The sequence below is a fragment of the Neofelis nebulosa genome, chromosome 1 (genome assembly GCF_028018385.1).
Source record: "Neofelis nebulosa isolate mNeoNeb1 chromosome 1, mNeoNeb1.pri, whole genome shotgun sequence".
Taxonomy (NCBI): Eukaryota; Metazoa; Chordata; class Mammalia; order Carnivora; family Felidae; genus Neofelis; species Neofelis nebulosa.
The window spans coordinates 165579116-165594682 of NC_080782.1; positions in this window are offsets into that span (position 1 = coordinate 165579116).

Here is a 15567-nt window from a genome sequence, read left to right on the forward strand (position 1 = left end):
CGCACGTGCACTTTATGATGAAGCACAGGGGTTTTGGGTAAAATGCAGCTTTCTGATTATCATGTGTTCTTTGGTGTTCAGGGCAGCCCACGCACAGGACCCCGATTACTTAGTTGACCTCCTCTTGCAACTTCTCTCCAAGTTGTCCTCAAACCTATGCCCCATTCTTCTCAGAACACCACATCCCCAGCAGCCCTTTGTAAATTATCCCCCCTTCCAAATCCTCACCCATGGACCATTTTCCAAGCATGAGTCTCAACAGTCCAGACGCTAGTGAACATTTTCACTAGCAATTATTGATATGCACACAACCATACATTGATTTTTCTGAGACATTAACTGCCCTGATTTCTTCGTTTCTACCAAAGCTCCGGCATTCTCCTGGTCTTTCAGGTTTAAGAACTTGAAAGCATTTTAACTCATCTGACATTATGACTTCTTATGTCCATTCCATCGCCAGACACCTCTGATTCTTTCTTTGCAATCCTTCTGCCTGAGAAGGAAGTAAATTTATGGCATTCTTCTAAGAAGGCACTGATAGGCTGACAGACACATGGGCACCTACCACTGGGAAGGATGTGGATTGCAATCACCTGTCCCACAATATTGTGTACGTTTTGCTTTGGTCCTGATTTGGGGGCCTAGGCTGGAGACTTGACTGGCTTTCATTTGATCTTTGGGAAAATATTTTTGAAATTCCAAGCAGGTGAATGAGTCTTGGAGATACCTTGCTGTGAATTAGCCATTACTGGTAAGAGATCTCTAGAAACCATGTGACCTTCTTCTTCAGGGGCAGAGGGCAGTTCTTTCCTTATACTGGTGCCAATTAGCACAACCGACGTAGGCGATCATGCTCTCAGATATGAGTGTGGAGGGCAGCTGGTACCCATCCAGGCAGCCGCTGTCAGGAGCCTTGTAAGGTTGGCGCACATTCAATGTCCACTTATTAATTTTGCAGAGACAAGAGCCCGAGAGACACCTGTTTCATCGCTCTGGCCTCTGAGTCAGAAAGCTGTTCCTTTACGGGTACAGCTGCCACCCGGTTCCATGAGTCTGACGATGCCCTTCTGTCCCCTCCATCAGCAGCTTTGGCAAAGTGAGGTGTGCAGAGAAAATATTACAAACATCTCTGCTTTACAGCCTCCTCTTTCTGTGCATAAAGGTTTATTCCTCGAAGGCTAAAATTTAAAAATCACATATGGTACTTTGTTCTATTTAATGCCTTCAGCCTTGAGTTCCATATTATCTGATGTGAACGTAACATCTGGGACTTTTCATTTCCCTTTGCTTGGGATGCCCTTGCTGTCCATTTTTTCTCCCCTTGTCACCTCTTTTTGTGTGTTTTTGTAAATAATAATAAACAATAAAGGACTTTTCTTGTTTCTAGTAGAGTCTGACACTCACTGTGGAGCATTTTAACCTGTTGACGTTTTGATAAACTTACTCTAAATCTTTAAGCGGTACTTATACTCAGTAATTATTTGATGCTATTTTCTCTTTTGCCCATTCTTTGTCTTCATGGCTTGAATTCTTTTCTTTCTTTCTTTTGTCTGTGATGTTGGAGGTTTCCTGTGTGCTTTCCAAGCCTGCTTCCTATTTCATAAGAACATATCGATTCTAAATAATTCTTGCATGCCCTCCCTCACACATTGACTTGCCATCTTCCCTGCTCCGAGATGAAATCTTGAGAATACTTTGGACTTTCCCGTCTCCTCTTTTCTCCGAGAGAGTCTAAAATTGCTTCTTTCCAGGATGTTAAGCTCACCCTTATGGCACATCTCTTTTTCTTTAGGAAGCTTCGCATGACAATTTTTTTTTTTTTTTCAAATTCCCACGTTCATTGTAGTCGTCCATGAATGTGTAACCATCCATTGCGAGATCCATCGTTCCTGCACTTTCTTCCTTTTGGTGTGTCTGCAGATATCTGCTCTGATCCCACGGTCATTTCTCAGAGTCCCCGCTATATAGAACAATGGCAAGTATATCAGGGTCTCGTTGGTGGGATACAGTCAGCAGGAGGTGGTTCAGTGGCTGAGAAACGGGTCACGGACCACCACCAGTGGCAGAGGTGTGGGGGGCGGGGAGCAGTGACAAGGAGCAGCCATTCCACCAAGGCTGGAGGGATCGGGGGAGGAGGTGGTCTCGCCAGAACCGTGGTGGGGCTGGAACCATAGGAGAGTCGGTGCCAACCCAGGCTGTAACCCGAGGTGGAGAGGAAGGGGAAGAGAGATCCTGGTGTCTCTTCTCCTCCTCCTCTCCCACGCAGTATCATGGAGGCAGCTGGCAAGGGGACTGGGGGGCAGACCCTGGGGAAGGGCAGGGCGTGGGGCGGGCTTACAGCCAGCACCAGCTCAGGCCGACACTTCCTGAACTTCACAATCCCAAGACTCTATTTTGCACGGGGAGATGGACACTAGCCTGGCCACGGTATTTGCGGTCCTGGTCTTGATCTCTCCATAACTGGTAATATGGCTCTGCTGCCTCCCAGCTACCAGCTTTTCCATAAAAATCCGATTTCATTTTCATTCTCTCAGTTTATGCTTCCCATCACAACGTGCGCATTGTAATTTCTTTTCTCTTGGAATTCAGGAAGTATACCAAACAGGTCACCAAATAATCCTAGGATTTGGGGATGCCTTTCAAACTGCAGATTCAACTGTGGTTTTTTTTTCCACCTTTGGCTAATTTTCTGTAGTTTTTGCTGTGTTTTTCCTCCTTTCTGGATTCCCCTTACTCATGCATTCTCTCCCCAGTATCTTTCTTCCAAATCTCTCTCATCATTATTTTCACAAACTCAACTATTATTTTTTTTTACCTTAGAGACTTTTACCACCTGTTTCCCAAAACAAGGAATAGGGTTTCTAAATGAGGATTTCTGGGATGCTATCATTTCTTTATATATTCAAACTGTGCAGCTCATGGCAGGTGCTTAGTAGATATGTATGGATAAAAGAATATATCAATTAGTAACATAACTGTTTTCAGTTTACAGAATATATGGATGTGGGTATAGAGGTATAGTGATGTGGGCGTACATGTGGGTGACTATTAAAATATAAAAATAATGCTGCACTTGCAAACATTTGGATTTCTAAGAGTTACACAGAACACACAAACTAAATAGAACTCTTACATAAAAGAAATCAAGGAATAACGAACAAACAAATATAAACTTTTCAGTACTCTTCCATTAATTTCTTTCTTTTGTAATTCAAAACAGGAAGCAATGGTATGCATAAACTTATTTAACATTGTATTCACAGAAATATATGTGTTTCATGCCTCAAGTAATAACAGAAAAAAAATTTCCGAGTTGTATTTTTTCCTATTAAGCTATTTAAAACGTTACTCGGTTTTCTCAACTGGGAATGAGTATAATAATACTATTCTAAGGAACACTTTTTGAAATGATATACAAGAGACTAGAATTTTAAAAGAGAATCTATGCGATGTTTTAATCATATTAACATTAAAGTCCCTTTTATAAAGCATCTGACAGCCGTGTACCCACTTATAATGAATAAAGAAAATGGAAGTGATTCCTTACATGTTGTAGGCACATTATTTGATTTATAAATGCACCTGTGTATGGAATGCTTCATCCTTTACCCATTAACTTGAATTTAGAAATAAAATATATCAAAAGAAACTTTGGTGTGTGTCTCTTCCTTCCGAATTTCTTCTTTCATTTTATTGAATGGTAGACTGTGATATAGAACACTATCAGGAGACTGATTATACATTACATCTTACTATGGCAGACAGTTTAATTGCATCACCGAGGTATTTCTATTAAGTGATTTATTTGTTAATTTATCGATGTATTTATTTGTTTAGAATTTATATATAATCAAAAGCACAGACCTTAAGCATTCAGACTGATGATTTTTGACCTGAGTAATCATCACCCACATCAAGATGTAGCACATTTCCCCCATCCTATGAAGTCCCTGAGAGGATCCCCAAAGCTGTGCAGGGTACCCCAATGCCCTTCCGGGTCGTGGTCTGTCCAGCCCCCGGGACAATAGTCCCTCCATGCAGTCAGGTGGGCTCTGACCTCAGTGGGGGGACATCACCCACACCACTGTGTAAAGATGCTCTCACCCAGGAACCGAGTCTTGTGTGAAGACCCAGGGGTTAAGGCTGCGGAGGATTTTCACTCTGACGACAATGCCAGAGAGTGGTTCTGACCCCTGGCTTCATATTAGGATCACCCGGAAGCTCTCAAAAAAGACTGATGCCCCTTTCTCCACTCTCAGGCTTCAGACCTCAGGTTCTTTGATCTTTCATTTTATGAGCCATTTTCCCAAGACGGAGAAAATAATCAGGTGCCGGCTTTCTAGAATGGGAAAAGAAACTGAAGCAACAGTAGCACAATAAATATCACTTATCAAAACTTTTCTAACGTGCCCTGCGCCATGCTAAGCAGTTTAAATACATCATCACACGCGCCTTACAAGGTACGTGCAATTGTTGTTACCATCTCCGTTTGAATCTTAAGGATATGAAGCAACGTGCTTGGAGTCCTCATTTACCAACTGCTGGAAACGGGCTTGAATTCAGTTCTGTCTGAAACAAAATCTCGTAGTCTAAACCACTCCGTTGCCATACATAACGTTACAGTTGATTTACACGATAATGCCATAGTTATTCCCACAATTCTTACTTCACCTTGACAGGGAGAAAATTGAACTTGAGGTAGGTTTTTTCTCTTATAAAAAGACTAGATCGCACATATAACTAGACGCAAAACAAAACTGTAATTAAAAGACACAGGGGCGCCTGGGTGGCTCAGTCCGTCAAGCGTCCATCTTCGGCTCAGGTCATGATCTCGTGGTTCGTGGGTTCCAGCCCCGCATCGGGCTCTGTGCTGACAGCTCGGAGCCTGGAGCCTGCTTCAGATTCCGGGTCTCCCTCTCTGCCCCTCCCCTGTTCATGCTCTGTCTCTCTCTGTCTCTCAAAAAATAAATAAGAATTGGAAAAACATTTTAAAAAAACATATTTTGTTGACAATTTGAAACCCGGGGTTCTATAGACAGCTTCTCTTTAAATGCATTGGATTTCTACAGATAGCCTCCATAAAACAGGCTGGTCTCTGACAACATAAGGCATCATGGCATATGCATTGTTTTGGGTCATTATGTTTAATTTCCATGCACGAATTTCTCTCATTGGACACATTATCGCTGTCAACATTCACAACGAGATGAAGAACAACAAAGACAAGAAGGAAGCATTGGTTTTGCGTCGGGTGTCGTGCTCAGCAAGCCACACCAAACCTGTCTCTAGACATTACTCACAACCTCCAGAGAAAGAAACAGCAGTGTGATGTGTTTGTGCATGTGTGTATGTGTGTGTTTTGTGGTACTTGCTGCTGTTTGAGTTCAGGTCTATGAAAATTAGGAAATGAATAACAAAATACCTGGGAAGTGGCCATTAGAGCAAAGTAGGTGAAATCCTTGGAATCTGTCACACTGCCGTTTCTAGATTTTTCTCCCCAGCAGGGACGATGAACTGAAAGACATGAAATCTCTATGGAAAGATACAGCCTGGATTTGGTTCCTCATGGAAGCTTTCTAGAAGCCTCACAACAGACAGGCACCCGGCCAGAGAGGGACCAACCCAATGTACCCCTTTTACTGTCCCACAGACCTCAGTCCCTGACCCCGACACATTGGGCTCCCCATCTTTACAGTCGGCTCTCCCTCTCCTTTGGGGGAGGGGGAGTCAAAATTATACAATCATGGCCTCTTTATCATTTTTGTCTTATTTCCACATGTCCCAAAGTTGTTTTAATCCAGACATATTTCCTTAAAAGATTCAGTCATTTTGTATTATTCTATTGATTCATACAATTTCTCCCAACAAATCCTGATACATAAAATATTTCCCGATATGCATTAACACATACAGAAGCTTTTAAATTAAAACTGATAAGATTTCCCACATATAAACTTAACCTGATGATGTCTATTTTAAGCCAATAATTGTCCTCCCAATTGGAATTTTCCATCAAAATCTACCCTTTATTCTAGGGAAATTCTATGTCAAGTCTGATGAAAGATATTTTACTTTTCTTTAGTGATTTGTATGTTAGTATCAAAACGTGATGCAGCTTTCACTTTTTGTCCATCCTGAAAATCTCTCTGCTCCCTTCTGGACATTCATACTAATAGCACTCAATGTGTTGCTTTCATTTAAATATTATTCCTGCTTAAAGTCAACCTAACAGATGCCCTCTGTGTGGCATAAAGAAACCAGAAAACCAGTCTTTTGAGGACAGTCTAACTCATAATGACCGACTCATTTATTCTAATCAACTCTAAAGTTTCTATCCTGAGTCACGATTCCTATTCATGTCCTACGTGCCCTCAGTCAACATCCATTAAATCAATTGATAGGAGCTATGAGGGAGTCGTCTATTTGTTCAGTCTGTACAAACATAAAAAGTATCCTTTAAATTAAAAAAATTTTTTGAATGTTTATTTATTTTTGAAGGAGAGAGAGAGAGAGACAGAGCATGAGCAGGGAAGGGGCAGAGAGAGAGGGAGACACAGAATCTGAAGCAGGCTCCAGGCTCTGAGCTGTCAGCACAGAGCCTGACGCGGGGCTCGAACTCTCAAACCATGAGATCGTGACCTGAGCCGAAGTTGGACGCTCAACAGACCGAGCCACCCAAGCATCCCGCATCCTTTAAATTTTTAAAAAAATTTTTCCCTGATGAAACAAGTCTGACATGGGCAGCATGAGAATCAGGCAGATATTTGGAAAAAGTAATAATGATTAGAAACTGATATGACAAAGAAGGACACAATAGAACTCATTTTACATTTAACCTTTACCATAATGTTTTAAAATTTTTTTAGATTTTCTTCTGATGGCTGAATTATTGAATGACACCAAGTACAACAGAACTCTGAGAATAAATGTCACTATGATAGTTAATGAGGAAATGATTACAGACTTAATTGTTCAACGTGTGCCTCTTCATTATGAGGCAGTAAATCAGAATGAGCCTGCCCCTTACAGGGGCCTGTGAGATTAAAACAGTCTGACATACACCAGTATAAACAAGACCTATTCTCAGGGTTTCCCCCAAATTAAAATAAAACAGTATATTTGAACTTTGATTATATGACACATTCATTTTGAATAATTGTAATTTAGTAAAAATAATTGACTTGGGGTCATTTTTCTCTGTGTCATAATGAATTTCTATGAATTTCGGCGAACAAAGAACAGATTGATTTGTTATCATCAGTGACCCCCTCAGTTTTTCTTCAGAAAAATAGTGATCTATTAAACTTCCCAGATTAGTCAAAGGTACTTGGAAATTCAATCATGTCATAAATGGGAATATTGTAATTTAAAAAGTACAGCTGGACATTAAGAATGCAATCATGTTTACTTCTTTAAATACTCTTTCGTAAGTGACTTGTGTGGGAAGGCAATGGGGAGAGGGAGATACGGCTGGTCTGTGCGGAAGCTGTTCAGAACCACTCTCGAGGATCATGGGTGCCAAATAGGAGTTACCATTGTGAAACATCTCAGAAGGACTTACTGAAAATACAAAATGGGCATGAAAAGTAGAAAATAGAAAATAAGGATACCAAAAAAAAAAAAAACCCCCAAAACATTTTCTATCTTACTTTCTACACATCTGAACCCTTATGACCCTTGAAAACTCTGGATTGGAGGCTATCAAATCATCCCTGTTTACAACACTGACGGCTTCATTGTACATAGACTCTCCCAACAAGGAAGATTCCTGTGTGATTCTAGGGGTGCTCAGGGCATTGCCGCTAAGTGACCCATCTACGGGAGGGAGGCCAGGTGGAAGGAAAGAGCGAAGCCAGCCATCGAGAAACAGGAGAGGGATTGAAAAGTTGGAAAGTCGCCTATTGGCAGAGTTGACCAGATGTCCAAGTGTGGCCAGGAATGGGATTCAGCAAGATTTACAGCAAGCAAGCCACGCTCAGGGTAAGGCTCAGCTAGGAACAAAGAGCTGGGAGAGGAAGGTACTGGGGTTACAAGGGCAGACTGAGTAGTGACAAGATCTTGCTTTTTGTGCACAGCCCAACTTCCCTTCATTAGATGGGCTTATCTGTAGCATCTTAATGTGCACAATTGATTGCCCAATAGACTGACAGCTCCTATAGGCTTTTATGTCTTAGTCACTGAAGTAGGTATCAGCTGTGAGAAGAAATCTCAGCAAAAGCCTTAAATAACCAACCTTTCCCACTCCATGGAAATGTACTGTCTTCAGTCCATTTCCTCACCATGTAATCGAAACATTTTGTTAGACACACTGATTTTGCTTTTAAATACAAAAGGCTTTGGGGGGATATTTACCAACGTGCTGATCGTAAAAATAAACCTCCAAATTTTGTGTCTGTAGTCCCAGTGGGAATCTAACAGAGCAGCTCACATACTGTATGGGAAAGTTATTTGAGATCTCTAAGGCACTGTATCATATCAATTAGTATTTCCATAATTACAGTAGAGAGAAGTCACTTGCTTTTCATGTTTCACTCAGTGTGCACTTTTAAAGTAGTGTCAACTTCCTAAAACCCATTGTTTTGTATCTTGTTTTTCTTTGTTCAAGAAAACGTCAATGTCAGCATCCTCCATAAAGCACGCCCTGACTTCTCTAGCCCAAACTAGCTTCTTCTTTATGAATTACTTTTCACTGTGGCCAGTATTACAAAGCCTAGGACACAATTGCCGTGGCATTGTTTCCTGTAGATCCTCATTTAGACTAGAAGATTTTCAGGACTGTGTGATGGTTCATTTTCTGTGTCAACTTTACTGGCCACAGGGTGCCCAGACGAAGCATTATTTCTGGATGTGTCGGTGCGGGTGTTTCCAGATGAGAGGAGCTTTTGGATTGGTGGACTCAGTTAAATAGATTGCCCTCTCCCAGGTGTGTGAGCATCATCCAATCCACTGAGGGCCTGAATACAGCAAAAGGCAAAAGGGGGTGAATTCCCCCTTCTGCCTCCTGCCCGCGTGCCTGAGTTGATACGTCTCTTTCTCTACTCTGGCCCTCAGACTGGAATTTTCACCATCAGCTCCCTGGTTTCCAGGGCTTCAGGCTCAGATTGAATTACACACCAGCTTTCCTGGGCCTCCAGCTTGCAGATGGCAGATCGTGGGACTTCTCAGCCTCCATAATCACTGAGCCAATTTCTCATAATAAATCTCCTATATATATCCTACTGGTTCTGTTTCTTTTGAACTCTAATAGAAACTGAGAACAGGTTTGTTTTTTTTAATAATCATAAAATCTCTCAGAGAATGTCCATAGAAGATTAGAGGCTTCGCTACGAACATGGAACTTTAAATGGACAGAAGAAAAAAGCGACATCTGGAAGAAATAGGGCCACGTCAGGTCAGATTTTGCCGGTTCTCTTGAAAGCAATGCAAAAACAAACAAGAAAATGGAAAGAAAACAAAAACAAAAACACCCGAACAGACTTCTATTTCTGTCAAGATCACAGATTCCAAAACACGTTGAGGAGCTGTTTTAGTAAAAGCAGCTAAGATCGGGTAGAAGGCACCAGCAAGGGGAATAAAAGAGTAGGAACAGAGACAAGGGTATAGTAGTGTCTGATGTCTGATCTCAGCAAGCTTGAGCAAACACACATTTCCTGAAGAGGAAGGACTCACCTGAGGTAGAAATACTATACTTCTTCTTTATGATCCTGAGAATCGAATCTGAAAGGAGAACCATGAGTCAGGTTTCTCCTAAGCTGAGCTGAGTTGGGGGATGTGGAAGAGCTGGACCCCGTGAGGACGCAGACAGATGAGGCACATTTGCTGGAAGCAGCCATTTTGACAGAGCTGTTCCAGTGCCATGACTCCTATTCCCCCACCGGTGTCCCTTCCCCAGTGACCTACTGGAGGGCCACGAGTGAGGTGGGGCCGAGTTACTCTGCCAGAGAGTTACCACCACTTGAATAAGGAACCATGGCTGTCTCCCACCATCAAATAACTCTCTTAACCACCATGGAGAAGATAAGGAGGTTGGATGAGAGGCCGGGAAGTCTTGGAGGAAACCTTTCCACTTGGAAACCCAGGCAGAGAGAAAGGATCAACTGCCATCACAGGAATTATCATTATTCTTGATTGTCTAAGAAGTGTATTTTTACTGAAACCATGGGAAAAAGGAGCTGCCGTGTTCGGAATACCTACTAAGGTCAACGTACTTCATTCTGTCTTATTTTATTCCTATCCTAATCCATCTACCTTCTGAGAAACTAAGGTTTCGCCAAGTTTCATCTATAAAAATTATAGAGCGCTCAAGCGCTGATGACGGGAATTGGACCCAGATTGTCTATAATATCCTATTCACCACAGTTTTCTGTTTCCTTCTAAATTGTGTGAATTAATGGAGGGCTTTCCTTGTTTCAGGGAAACTAAGATGCCATGCATTAAAAATTACACTAGGTTGTCGTATACCAGGAGGAAAGGCAATGTACTGCCAGCTGAACTGTGATAAGCACCAATGATAGGGATGCATCGGATTATCAGCTATTAACTTAGCAAAAGAAAATTAGAACTGGTAAAAATCTGGTATATTTAAGCTGATGAAAAATTCAAACTTGTAAAATAACTGAGAGAAATTATTGGACTTGGGTTAAATTTGGTGGGTAAGAACATTGAATGGGCCCAGCCTTTTGATAATAATCATCCAAAGAATAGTTTGACTGCTGATCCCTGATACACAGTGTGACTCAACTTCAGTTAATACTGGAAAATTGTGGATTCATTTTTATTTGTGTGTCACAAGAATGAAATAAAAGTTAGATACATAAATAAAATCCTCTCCTATAAAGTACACACTTCCGGATAATAGATATTCCAGAATATAGAATGGTTCTCGCTGCTAAACCCTCACTTCTGGTCAACATATTTTGAAAGCTTGCAATTTTGACTCTTGCCTTAGTCAATGAGTTTCACCTTTCATTCTGTTGAATAAATTAACCTCACAGAGCTTTCTTAAAAGGGTTAAGGCTTTGTTGCATTTGTTGGACACATTATGTTAAATATGACCTCAAAGATTCAGGCTCCTGCAGAGAACAGTATGGGAGAATATGGAGTTTAGAAAGATGCTGAAGTCAAATCCTTTCTAGCTGTTGTGATATCCTTCCAGTGCCAGGAATTTCAGTGAATGCAGCCCTAGGGGTATGTGTGGGTCGTCATAATGACCCCCGCTCCCTCCTACCACTTCCCAGCACAGTAAAGTCAGCCTTAAACTATAATGCATCTTTTCTAAAGTTGTAGCAATTAGGGAAGAATATATAAATTCAAAGGTATTGTTGTAGCCAGTGTGACATTGTACATTTCCAATTTAATACCAGTATGAGTGAATTTAATGCTTGTGAAAGTTACTCATGTAGTAAGGACTATGTTGTTTTTTTTTTAAAGTTTATTTATTTATTTTGAGAGAAAGAGACAGAATTTAAAGCAGGCTCTGATGCAGGGCTTGAACTTACAAACCATGAGATCATGATAAGAGCCGGACACTTGACTGACTGAGCCAACCAGGTGCCCCAAAACTATGTTTTTATTTGCAGATCAGTATAGAGAGCATGAGAGTCTCTGTTCTGACAATTCACTTTACCCATAAAGGGAGCAATTCTTTTCGCTTCAAGAAAATTATTCCATATTTGTGCCAAAAAATAATTTATATAATTCTTTTTATACAAAACTCAAAATGTTCTTTTAAAAAAATGTTTCTTTATTTATTTTGAGAGAGACAGAGAGCAAGCAGGGGGAAGAGACACAGAGAGAGGGAGACAGAGAAGCTCAAGTAGGCTCTATACTGCCAGTGCAGAGTCCAACGAGGGGCTCAAACTCACGAACTGTGAGATCATGACCTGAGTTGAAATCAAGAGTCGGACACTTAACCGACTGAGCCATCCAGATGTCCCAGAACTCAAAATGCTCTTAATTCACTCATGTGACATATCCATAGAAAAATATGGTCTGTATTATGGACCGAACTTGTCAGGGTCAGAGAGTTGATTCAAGGGCATTATGGCTAAACTCTAAAGAGGATCTGGCTCCAGCCCAGCACCCTGAGTACTCATTCGGACATGCTAACGGGTTTGAATACTGCATGTTGTACTACTCTGGCTCTGACCTGGATGCTGCCTAAAGTAAAGGCACAATTCTGAGATGCCATTTCACCGAGAAGATCTCATTGGAGTGTTACTCTGGGCAACAAGAGCAGTGCTTTGGGATATCATTAGGAGTCAGAAAAGCTATAAAACTTAAGGCCAGCCACTGTAGGTGAGGTTATCTCATCTTTCCAAGAAAAGCAGAAATACCATTGAGAGATTTCTTACTGTCCTCTGAGGTCACCTGATATCCGTAGCCAGCTTATGGGATCCCATGATGGAAACCCCTCTGCCAGAGTGCCAGCCAGTGCCCAGAGTTAACATCCAGGAAGATAAAGATATTATTTTTAAAACCCAGGAGGATGTTAAATGCTGTAGGGCAGATTCAAACCATTCAGCAGAGAGCCTTCTGTATACAGACACTGAAGAGTGGGAGTCCTAAGTAGAATAATCCATTAGGGTGTTGGAAATCAGAGGAGGAATCCAGACCTTGAATACTGAGTAGATTCTGTCCATTAGGGACACTGACCAGGAAGCACTTTTTACTTCAGTTAAAAGATATCATGTCTGTTTTACAGATGAGAACACTGAACCGTGCAATGGTTCAGGATCCTCCAGAGACGGTCCAGGGGATTCAAGCTGATGTAAGTTAGTACCTCTGTCTCTAAGACCCTTCAACGGCAATATTAACAGATGAGAATATTAAAAACAATAAACAATGGAAGAAGTTGTCAAACCATGTGCATACAAAGATCTCTGGCCATTCTTCCTAAGACTCTGTAACAAGGATGTTGAAGATCAGATTGTGATGCTGGCATCAGAATCACAGAGACTGGCGAAAAGAAACAGAGCTGATAGAAACTGAGGCTAGGAACAGAGATTAGGATCAAGTAGCTAAAGTAAAGGCCTGAACACTCAACGTATATGCCCATTTGACGGCCACTGTTTTCTGGGGCCTCTGTGGAAGGCTGTGTGCTCCAGCAGGCTTCTCGGAGCTAAGGCTGTAGCAGCCAGTGGGGGCTACAGATGAGGCAGATCACAGGTTCTATCTTCCACCAACTCCATTCTGCTTCGGGTAACAGACCCATCTTTCTTGTGTAGAACTCACTTGATGTGGCTCACGTAGCCCTGACTCTTCTCCCAGTCTTTGGAGTTGGGCATCACTGGGAACTGTTCGCAAAAGCCCTGTATCCGCCTGGTAGACAGTAATTATCAGATGGATCAACATTTAACCCAAGCAAGGCTGAAGAGAATCCCCCCAGGTCATCTGCTGGATGACATCACTGTGATGTGACTTTGATCTCCCTGGGCTTGTTAGCCAGGAGGATGACAGAAGCAGGCCCTTCCTGTCTCCATCTTGGCCAGCACATGAAGGCAGTCAGAGAATGAGATTATTTTAACCTTTGGCACAGTGGAGCTCTAGGACTGACCCACAGCATGCCAATCAATTCCTTTTACTTTGTGGAAACTAATGTGTCTTGGGTTTGTGTCACCGGAAACTACCAGAGTTTTAACATAGAAAATAAGAACAGTTAAACGCAATGGTTCCATAACCTTGCTATTCACTTAAGCTGGGAAATTTTTGTGCAACTTTCTCTTCTTATACTAGTTTGTTATGGGTTTTGATGATGTATTTCTACTTTGGTCCTACTGTCTGTCTATGATGTGAACATTGAGCCTGTCCTTTATTTTCTATCTAAATCTGTATATCACATTCTTGAGTTTTCTTAATGAAAAGAAATGGACTACTACTTTATGATGCTGATTAAGTAACATGCTAAATGTTAATATATTAGTTAACATCCTTAATGGAGAAACCCAGACAGTCACTTCTGCTCTTAGAAGTGGCTGTCCACACATAGCATGACTCCATAGCATACACATGGCATTTATGCTTACTAGCTCTCTGTATGCACGAATGTATAAGTGTATCATTAATAGCATTGCTAAGAAGGAAAATCTAGGTAGTTGCCTAATATCATTTTTTAAAAGCACAGTGAACTGTAGGAATGCTGCATAAACAGAAAGTGACAGCTTTCCTCACCTTCAAATTAATGGAAATGTGTTTTAATTTTTTAAGTTTATTTATATATTTTTGAGAGAGAGACAGAGAGAGAGAGAGAAAGAGAGAGAGCAGGAGGGGCAGAGAGAGAGGGAGAGAGAGAATCCCAAGCAGGCTCGGTGCTGCCACCACAGACCCCATTGGGGGATTTGAACTCACCAACCATGAGATCATGACCTGAGCTGAAACCAAGAGTTGATGCTTAACTGACTGAGCCACCCAGGTACTTCTAATGGAAACATGTTTTAAAGTAAAGGAACATAGTAAGTATAAAGACATAGGAACAGTGGACTTTTGTGTTTTCAACACATTTAAAAGGTAGCAGAAAAGGCAGGGATATCTTCAAGCAGATGATTTCAATAACCAAAATGTTAGACAATGAAAACAAATGAACAAATGTAAAACAATTACAATACAAGCTTATTTTTCACTTTAGGAGTATTTAAGTGTTTTCTCATTTTAGAAGCAGTATATAGATGATGACACAACCTTGTTAGAGATATGATATCATGCAGAACAAAGCCACCCCAAGTGAAAAATAACCTCTTGAAAGAAGTGGATGTCAGGAAACTGAATTAACCCAAGCCAATTGACACAACCTGGCTGATGAGCTACACGGCAACAATCTCCTCTAGCTTACTCTACCATAGATTGGCAACAAGTCATCTGTCAATCACGGTGCCCTTTGCTGTAATTATCCCGAGCCCCTTCCCCAGGACCATCGCTGGGTAGGTTTTATAGCTTATTAATTTGGGGCAATATATATGATGAATCTGTGTGACACCTTAAGGTCTTCATTAAGACCGCCATAACTAGAGATTTTAGAGCAAACAAAAAGTTGCATGGTGATACTTTGGGGATGTCTCTTTTTGTCTTTGGCAAACTCAAGTCTATGAACACGAGTGGCCACCTTGTACAAGCATGGCATTAGCTACGTCATAGAAATGTGACAGAAGACAGCCTGTGTTCATGAGATGTCTGTGGGTTAGCTGAGAGGACAGACACACACTCAAAAGCAGATGGTTATTGTGCTTTGCACATATATCTCACCCATTGTTTAAAGAAAACCCTGGACCAACATTTCAATATCGTGAGAGTTTTTCTATAAATCTGGGCTTACAAGTTCTCTTGACTCCCATTACAAGGGATGCTCAGTATTAACTCAGAACTTCTGAGTGTTCTGGTTGCCTAGCCCCTCACTCATGGGTCAGACAGTCCCTAGAGTGAGTGCCTCTGGGCTTCATTGAATTTCTACAACAAGAATGAAAGACCCATGATAGCCATTTAAGAGATTTAAGTGAGTCTTCCCAATTAAACATTATGGGACCAAAATATTCCAAGCCTCTTATTGATGCTTTGATTTTTTTAAATCCTTTATTT